The sequence below is a fragment of the Canis lupus genome, chromosome 11 (assembly GCF_003254725.2).
Source record: "Canis lupus dingo isolate Sandy chromosome 11, ASM325472v2, whole genome shotgun sequence".
Classification (NCBI taxonomy): Eukaryota; Metazoa; Chordata; class Mammalia; order Carnivora; family Canidae; genus Canis; species Canis lupus.
This window is the reverse complement of record NC_064253.1, coordinates 61,587-70,834: the sequence shown is the minus strand read 5'-3', so window position 1 is coordinate 70,834 and position 9,248 is coordinate 61,587. Positions and strand designations below refer to the sequence as shown.

Here is a 9,248-nt window from a genome sequence, read left to right as displayed (position 1 = left end):
CCGTGAGAATGTAGCTACATTGTAAGTCAGGAGGTTCCATGTATACTGCTCTACTGCACCTAGAGACACAAACATTGAAGCCTGCAGCTAGCTCCTTTTGTCCTATGAGCTTCTGACCAACACGTCTAGTGAAGATGTTCGAAATTTCATCTGAAGGCCATGTGGAACTGTGAGGGACTGGAGGTGAGCTCAAGTCTCAGAAGAAAGTACCCTTTGGACACTGCATTTCACTAGCTTCTCATGTATGGGACTTACTATGTAGCACCAATTGTAGAGTGCAGTTCCTCACATATCTCTGGATTGGGCTTGGAGACACTAGGCTTGTGGGCCGGCACCTTGCACTAACCTCTCACAACCCTCTGTCACGATTCAAGCCTAGGCCTGATAGAAGCAAAGTGTACCTGCAGTCAGCATGTGGGAGGTACAGGGCATAATTTCAAGTCTTAGAAGTGTGTATGCTTTACAGGCCGATGTCTGCTAGACACTTATTGATGGGAGGAGAACCGAGGTAAACTCTAATTAAATAAGGACGTTGGCAATCACTGCATTTAACTCAGATATACGTGAGTCATGCCTGTCACTTCCACATGCTTTTCACACAACCTCTTCCAGCACCTAACATAAAGATGCTAGGACTTATGTCTACAGGCAGTCAGGATGCGGGACGGTCCTGCCCTGACCTCAGCTCGTACAAAGAAGCATGCCTAGAAGTCAGCTTTCAACTAGCTGCGTTCTTATGGAAGTGAGAATGTAGCAGTATTCTAATTCAGGAGGTTCCAAGATTACCACTCTACTGCACCTTGAGACACCTTCCAGGCCTGCATTATTCCACTTGCGTCTCACAAGCTTCTGACAAACGGCTCTGGTGAAGATGCTCAAAACTCATTCTGCAGGCAGTGTGGAACTGTGAGGGTCTGGGTGTGAGCTCAACTCTCAGAAGAGAGACACTTTTGGACTCGGGTTTCAGCTAGCTTCTCTCGTATGGAAATTAGTATGTAGCACCTGTCTAAGACAGGAATTACTAGGAAGTCGCTGGATTGAGCTTGGAGGCACTAGTCTTGTGTGCCGGGATTTTCCACTTACCTCTCACAACACTTCAGTCATGCATCGAGCCTAGGCCTTTTAGCAGCGAAGTGTACCTGCAGGCAGGATGTGGGAAATACAGGCCATAAGCTCAACTCTCAAAGGTGTGTACACCTGGGAGGCAGATGTCTGCTACCCACTCGTCCATGGGAGTTAGAAACTAGCTACACTCTTTGAAGAAGGCCATTTGAAATCGCTGTATTCAATTCAGATAATCAGGAGTACGGGCCTGAAACTTCCACATGCATTTGACCGACCTCTCCCAGCACCTAACATAAGCATATTAGCAGGTACGTGTATGGGCAGGCAGGATGTGGGAGGGTCCTTCCATGAGCTCAGCTCTCAGAAGGAAGCATGCCTAGAAGCCAGCTTTTTACTAGCTCGTTCGGATGGCTGTGAGAACGTAGCAGCAGTGTAAGGCAGGACGTTCCATGAATACTGCTCTACTGCACCTGGAGACACAACCATTGAAGCCTGCAGCTGGCCCTTGCATCCCATGAGCTTCTGACAAACATGTCTAGTGAGGATGTTTGTAACTCCATGTGCAGGCAGTGTGGAACTGGGAAGGACCCCGTGTCGACTCACCTCACAGAAGGAAGTTCCCCAGAGAGACAGCTTTCAACTAGGTACTCAGGTTTCGAAGTTAGTATGGAGATCCCATCTGAGGGAGGAATTCCTCAGAATTCGCTGGATGGAGCTAAGAGACACTTGCCTCTCACAAATCTTGCATCCTGTATCGAACGAAATCCTTTAGAAGCATAGCGTACAGGTGGTCAACCTGTGGGAGGTTCAAGTCCTAAGCTCAATCCAAAGGAGTGTGCATGCCTGGGAGGCAGCTGTCCGCTAGGCTGAAATTGACAAGGCAGACACTTGGTTCTCACTCCGCTCCTCTCCCTGCATACACCGAAATGCTGTAGAAGTGGAACGTCCATGCAATCAGGATGGGGGAGGTACAGGCCATAAGCTCAACTCTCAGAAGTGTGTATGCTTTGCAGGCCGATGTCTGCTAGACACTTATCGAGGCGAGGTATACCCAAGCTACACTCTAATTGAACAAGGATGTTGGCAATCCCTGTATTGAACTCAGATACACGTGAGTAGAGTCCTTACACTTCCACTGGCATTTCTACAAACTCTCCCAGCACCTCACTTAAGGATGTTAGCAGCTATGACTATGGGCAGCCAGGATTCGGGAGGGTCCTGCCCTGAGCTCAGATCTCACAAGTGAGCAAGGCTAGAAGCCAGTTTTCCACTAGCTTCGTTCTAATGGCCGTGAGACCATAGCAGTCTTCTAACACAGGAGGTTCGAAGAATACCACTCTCCTGCACCTGGAGATACCTTCCAGGCCTGCATTATTCCACTTGCATTTCATAAGCTTTTTTTTTTTTTTTTTTTTTAATTTTTTATGATAGTCACAGAGAGAGAGAGGCAGAGACATAGGCAGAGGGAGAAGCAGGCTCCATGCACCAGGAGCCTGATGTGGGATTCGAGCCCAGGTCTCCAGGATCGCGCCCTGGGCCAAAGGCAGGCGCCAAACCGCTGCGCCACCCAGGGATCCCGCGTCTCATAAGCTTCTGACAAACGTTTCAGGTGAAGATGTTCAAAACTCATTCTGCAGGCAGTGTGGAACTGTGAGGGACTGGGTGTGAACTCAACTCTTGGAAGAGAGATGCTTTTGGACTCAGGGTTCAGCCAGCTTCTCACGTATTGAACTAAGTAGGTAGCCCCTGTCTAAGACAGGAATTACTAATAAATCGCTGGATTTTGCTTGGAGGCACTAGTCTTGTGTGCCAGGACTTTCCACTTACCTCTCACAACAATTCCGTCACGCCTCGAGCCTAGGCCTGTTTGCAGCGAAGGGTACCTGCAGGCAGGATGTGAGAAATACAGGCCATAAGCTCAACTCTCAAAAGTGTGTACGCCTGGGAGGCAGATGTCTGCTACCCAGTTGTACATGGGAGTTAGAAACTGGCTACACTCTTTGAAGAAGCCCGTGTGAAATCGCTGTATTCAACTCAGATAATCGTGAGTACAGGCCTGACACTTCCACAAGCATTTCGCCGCCCTCTCCCAGCACCTAACATAAGCATATTAGCAGTTACGTCTATAGGCTGAAGGATGAGGGAGGGTCCTGACCTGAGCTTAGCTCTCAAAAGTAAGCATGCCTAGAAGCCAGCTTTCTACTAGCTCGTTCTGATGGCCATGAGAACGTGACAGCATTGTAAGGAGGTACGCTTACAATGAATACCGCTTTACTGCACCTGGAGACACAACCTTGAAGCCTGCAGCTGGCCCTTGTGTCCCATGAGCTTCTGAAAACCTGTCTAGTGAGGATGTTCATAACTGCATCTGCAGGCAGTGTGGAACTGGGAAGGACTGCGTGTAAGCTCATCTCGCAGAAGGAAATTCCGCAGAGAGAGAGCTTTCAGCTAGGTACTCAGGTTTGGAAGTTAGTATGTAGCACCCCTCTGAGGGAGGAATTCCTCAGAAGTCGCTGGATGGAACTAAGAGACACTTGCCTCTCGCAAAACTTGCGTCCCGTATTGGACGAAATCCTTTGGAAGTGAAGCATACAGGCCGTCAGCATGTGGAAGTACAAGCCATAAGCTCAATCCAAAGGAGCGTGCATGCCTTGATGGCAGCTGTCTGCTACGCACAAAATTGACAAGGGAGACACGTGGTTTTCACTCCGCTACTGTCCCGGATACAACGAAATGCTGTGGACGTGGAACATACAGGCAGTCAGGATGGGGGAGGTACAGGCCATAAGTTGAACTCGCAGAAGTGTGTTTGCTTTGCAGGCCAATGTCTGCTAGACACTAATCGAGACGAGGTATACAGGAGCTACACTCTAATTGAACATGGATATTGGAAATCGCTCTATTGAACTCAGATACATATGAGTACAGTCCTGACACTTCCACTGCATTTCTCCAACCTCTCCGAACACCTAATATAAGGATGTTAGCAGCTACGACTACGGGCAGGCAGGATGTGGGAGGCTCCTGCCCTGAGCTCAGCTTTCAAAGGAGGCATGCCTGGAGGCCAGCTTTCTACTAACTGCGTTCTGATGGGCATGAGAACGTGGCAGCATTGTAATTCAGGATGTTCCATGAATACCGGTTTACTGCACCTGGAGACACAACTCCGAGAGGGAAGTTCCCGAGAGTGAGCTTTCAGGTAGGTTCTCAGGTTTGGAAGTTAGTATGTAGCTCCCATCTGAGGGAAGAATTCCTCAGATGTTGCTGTATTGAAAAGAAAGAAAAGAAAGAAAGAAAAGAAAGAAAGAAAGAAAGAAGGAAGGAAGGAAGGAAGGAAGGAAGGAAGGAAGGAAGGAAGGAAGGAAGGAAGAGTGGCACCTGTGTGGCTCTGTCAGTTAAGCTTCTGCCTTAGGCTCAGATCATGATCCAGGTCCCAAGGCAGGCTCCCTGTTCAACAGAGAACCTGCTTCTCCCTCTCCCTCTTCCCCTCTCACTCATGCTTTATCTCTACTCTCTCTCTCAAATAAATAACATCTTTGAAAAAGAAACAAACAAACAAATCCACAAGGAAGAGAAATTGCCCATGTAGAATAATTTCAAACAATTTGTGAAGACATTCCACCCTCAAGTTCATGAGCATAGCTTCCCACTCTTAAGTGTGGAATACACATAGTAACTTCCATCTACAAAATATAATATGAAAACCTTAAAATAATAATGATAATATAATAATAATAATTAATAATAATAATAAAGATCAGTTTACTACTGAGAAAGCTGACAAACACTACTTCAGCAAGATGATCAGATCGATACCAAGACTGATAAATCATGTTGATAGTATCTATCCTTTATATGATATAATGAAAATGGCAGTATATCTCTGTATATAATCCACAAAAACAGTTCAGTCATGAGATAAACAACAGACATGTCCCAACTGAGGGAAATTTTACAAAATACTCTACTTGTCAAAGTGTTCCAGTTCAACAACAAGAAAAGGCTGAAAGACTGTCACAATCCAGATGAGCCTAAGGAAAGAGGACAAATGGAATGTGATTTGAGGATTGGTAACTTAGCAAAAACTAAGGAAATCTGAATAAACTATGGTCTTTGTTTTTTTTTGTCTTTGTTTAATGCTAATTTTTTAATATTGATTCATTAGCTCATATTTGTACCGTACTAATATAAGATATCAATAATTGGAGAAATTGAGTGCAAGTGCATGCGAATGCTCTGTACTATCTTCTCAGTTTCCCTATAAATCTTTGTTTTTTTCCTAATAAATAAGATTTATTTTGAAAATTGACTTAAATGAACCAGGCTCCAAGTGTGAAGACATTTTAAGAATCGTTGAATTAACTTTTTCCTTATTCTTAAAGAGTTCCTTTGATGGAAACAATTAAGAATTTTAGATCAAAGGAAAGAAAAACACTTAAGAACACGTATAATGCCTCCTCAACCTGAAAAGCAGGAAAGGATAATAAATAGCAAAAATCAGATAAAAATACTTCTAGTATAATAGACACCATATTGCAAGTGCATTTAAAATTAGCAATGCATAACATTTATTTCCTTGACATTTGACTTCCAAAGAGTTCAAAGTGTTTCAGTGTCAGTTGAAACAGGGGAAGAATCTCAGGGAAGGATCCTTCACATAAATAATAGGACCATTGGTAATAATGTCTCTCAGTTCTTTCCAAATCGATAAAGATGCATTTCCTGATGAGTGACTGAGCTGTGAAGAAAGAGATGAGAAACCCTCATCCCTCTGAATTACTTGTGTCAGAATATTTTGACCATAGTACCACGGATAGTAAATTATCCTTATTAACAGGAAATATGTCTCAGATTGGAATCTGAGCAATCAGATGGGCAGAGAAAAAATGCTTTGACTCGCTCTTCATCTTTTAAAGACAAAGGAGAGCTTTTTTATGTACAAAGTCTATTGTCAAGATAGCCTTAGGGAATAAGAGTCTGCAGCATCGAATCCCCCTGCACATCTGGGAAGCCCGTGCCCCAGGTCTTCCTGATTCGAAATCCCTGGGCCTGTCCCCCAACACAGGCTGCCACGCTGAGGTCATTTGCAATTGCTCTCTTAGGAGCTCTGGGGAAGGGGGAAGGAGCTAGATAGGATGTTACTGGAAGCATGGAGGCCTAGAAAATTAAGGCCATTCCAATTTAAATTCAGTGTTAGCACAAGTCCAGCCATCCCAGGTCCCTGTGAAGAACAGCTGAAATTAACATTACTTCAGTTACCGGAAAAAGCAAAAGTTTACAGCTTAATGTCCTAGAAAGCCCCACAATAGAAACAAAACTGAGTCAAGGCCAAGGACAGGAAGCCTCTATTAGAATGAGAACAGAGCTCAATGCCCTTGAATGTCCCATATCAAAATGTAAACAGAACTTGAGGAATTGCTCCACCCCTTCTGGAGGTCCCTGAGACCAGCCCTTAAAACTAAGCTAAAACCCACCTCGGGGTCCAAGTCCCTGCTCCACTCTGTCCGGTATACTTGCACACAAGCTCTAGCTTGTAAATAAACCCTCATGTGTTTGCATCAGTGTCGGCTTCTCGGTGGTTTCTCGGATTCACAATCTTGGGCACAACACTCTGAGATAAAAAAACAAAGCCAAAAGAAGCTCAGACGCAGGTAGAGTAAATGCAGGGTTCTGAGAGAATCGGCGGAGACCCAGGGGCTTGGGAGCTCTTCTGTGGAGGCCCATGCAGACTGGGGGGCAGGATGCTCAGCCCCAGAGCCAGAGGACCCAGAGACCCCACCCGCATCCGGCCAATCAGGGGGGGTCTCAAGGAGCAGCACTGTGCCGCTCACTGGAGGCCAGAGGTGCTGATGCCCACCCCACCTCTGACCCCGCAGGTGCATCTACCACACAGATGTGCACCTGATAATCAGCGCCAGAGCCCATCCCCAGACCCTGCACAGACCACTCACTGCCACCAATTTGTCGGACCACAGAGGATGCATAGATTCAGCTCTGCCTGGAAAGTAGGATATAGCTTCCTTTGTACTTTGTGCTTTATTGTCATTTATTTTCCTTGATTTTTTTATTAATTGACTTATTTTAATTTTATGTATGTACCTTATATATTTCTTTCTTTCTTTTTTTTACCTTATATATTTCTTAATTTTACTTCATGGTACTTTAATTGTGTTTCATATTTGGGGTTTAGAATCTTTTGAAATGCAGGCCAAAATAATCTGGTGTTTTTTTTGGAGAGCAGTTGTTATTGTTTTCCTTGGTTTTTCTTTTTCTTCCCTCTTTCTTTTCTGGAAAAGGTAATGAGATGGAGAAATTCACCTCCATAAAATAACATGAGATAGTACTCACAGCCAGGAAGTCCATCAATACACATATATGATGTCTAACTACAGTTTAAAACAATGATTATAAAGATAGCAGCTGGGCTGGATAAAGAGCACAGAAGAAAACTAGAGAATCCCTTACTGTAGAAGTAAAACAACTAAAATCTAGTCAGGCCAACGTTAAAAATGCTATAACTGAGATGCAGTCCCACGTGGAAGCCATAAAAACAAGAAAGGTTATGGACCACAGAGACAGACGTAGGGAAGTCAGCCACTTATTAAAAAATAACATTCATATCTTAGGAGACTCAGAAGATGAAGAGAGAGAACAGATGGGCCTTGCTCAGCCATTAGAAATGACAAATACCCACCATTTGCTTCAACGTGAATGGAACTGGAAGGTATTATGCTGAGTGAAGTAAGTCAATCAGAGAAGGACAAACATTGTATGTTCTCATTAATTTGGGGAATATAGATAATAGTGAAAGGGAATATAAGGGAACAGAGAAGAAATCTGCGGGAAATATCAGAAAGGGAGACAGAACATAAAGACTCCTAACTCAGGGGATCCCTGGGTGGCACAGCGGTTTAGCGCCTGCCTTTGGCCCAGGGTGCGATCCTGGAGACCCGGGATCAAATCCCACATTGGGTTGCCGATGCATGGAGCCTGCTTCTCCCTCTGCCTATGTCTCTGCCTCTCTTTCTCTCTCTGTGTGTGTGTGACTATCATAAATAAAATAAAAAAAAAGACTCCTAACTCAGGGAAATGAATTAGGGGTGATGGAAGGGGAAGAGGGCGGGTGGTGGGGGTGAATGGGTGATGGGCACTGAGGGGGACACTTGACGGGATGAGCACTGGGTGTTATTCTGTATGCTGGCAAATTGAACACCAATAAAAATAAAATTATTATTAAAATAAAAGAAAGAAATAAATAAAGAAGAAAGAAATAGAAAGAATGAAAGAAAGAAAGAAAGATGAAAGAAAGAAAGAAAGAAAGAAAGAAAGAAAGAAAGAAAGAAAGAAAGAAAGGAGTGGCACCTGGGTGGCTCAGTCAGTTAAGCTTCTGACTTAGGCTCAGATCATGATCCAGGTCCCAAGGCAGGCTCCCTGTTTAGCAGGGAACCTGCTTCTCCCTCTCCCTCTGCCCCTCTTGCTCATGCTTTTTCTCCTCTCTCTCTCTCTCATATAAATAAATAACATCTTTGAAAAAGAAACAAAGAAACTCAGAAGGAAGAGAAATCTCCCATGTAGAAGAATTTCAAACAATTCGTGCAGACATACCACACTCAACTTCATGAGCATAGCTTCCCACTTTTACGTGTGGAAAACACATAGTAACTTCCTTCTGCAAAATATATTATGAAAAACCTAAAATATTAATGATAATATAATAATAATAATAATAATAATAATAAAAGAATCACTTTACTACGGAGAAAGCTGACAAACACTACCTCAGCAAGATGATCAGATCGATACCAAGACTGATAAATCATGTTGATAGTATCTATCCTTTATATGATATAATGAAAATGGCAGTATATCTCTGTATATAATCCACAAAAACAGTTCAGTCATGAGATAAACAACAGACATGTCCCAACTGAGGGAAATTTTACAAAATACTCTACTTCTCAAAGTGTTCCACATCAACAACAACAAGGAAAGGCTGAAAGTCTGTTACAATCCAGAGGAGCCTAAGAAAACAGGAGGACAAATGGAATGTGATATGAGGGATGGTAACTTAGCAAAAGCTAAGGAAATCTGAATAAAGTATGGTCTTTGGTTAATGCGAATATTTTAATATTGATTCATTAGCTCATATTTGTACCGTACTAATATAAGATATCAATAATTGG

The 9,248-nt window shown here is 43.7% G+C and overlaps 1 long non-coding RNA gene across 1 annotated transcript; it reads right to left on the bottom strand.

Annotated features, from left to right (window-relative positions):
• Positions 1–3,607: 3,607 nt before the first annotated feature.
• LOC125756024 (uncharacterized) lies at positions 3,608–8,271 on the bottom strand. The gene is made up of 3 exons (XR_007413869.1): positions 6,540–8,271; positions 5,034–5,096; positions 3,608–3,801 (listed from the first exon to the last, which is right to left on the bottom strand). It is a non-coding gene; the product is annotated as an uncharacterized LOC125756024 (long non-coding RNA).
• Between the last annotated feature and the right edge of the window lie 977 nt (positions 8,272–9,248).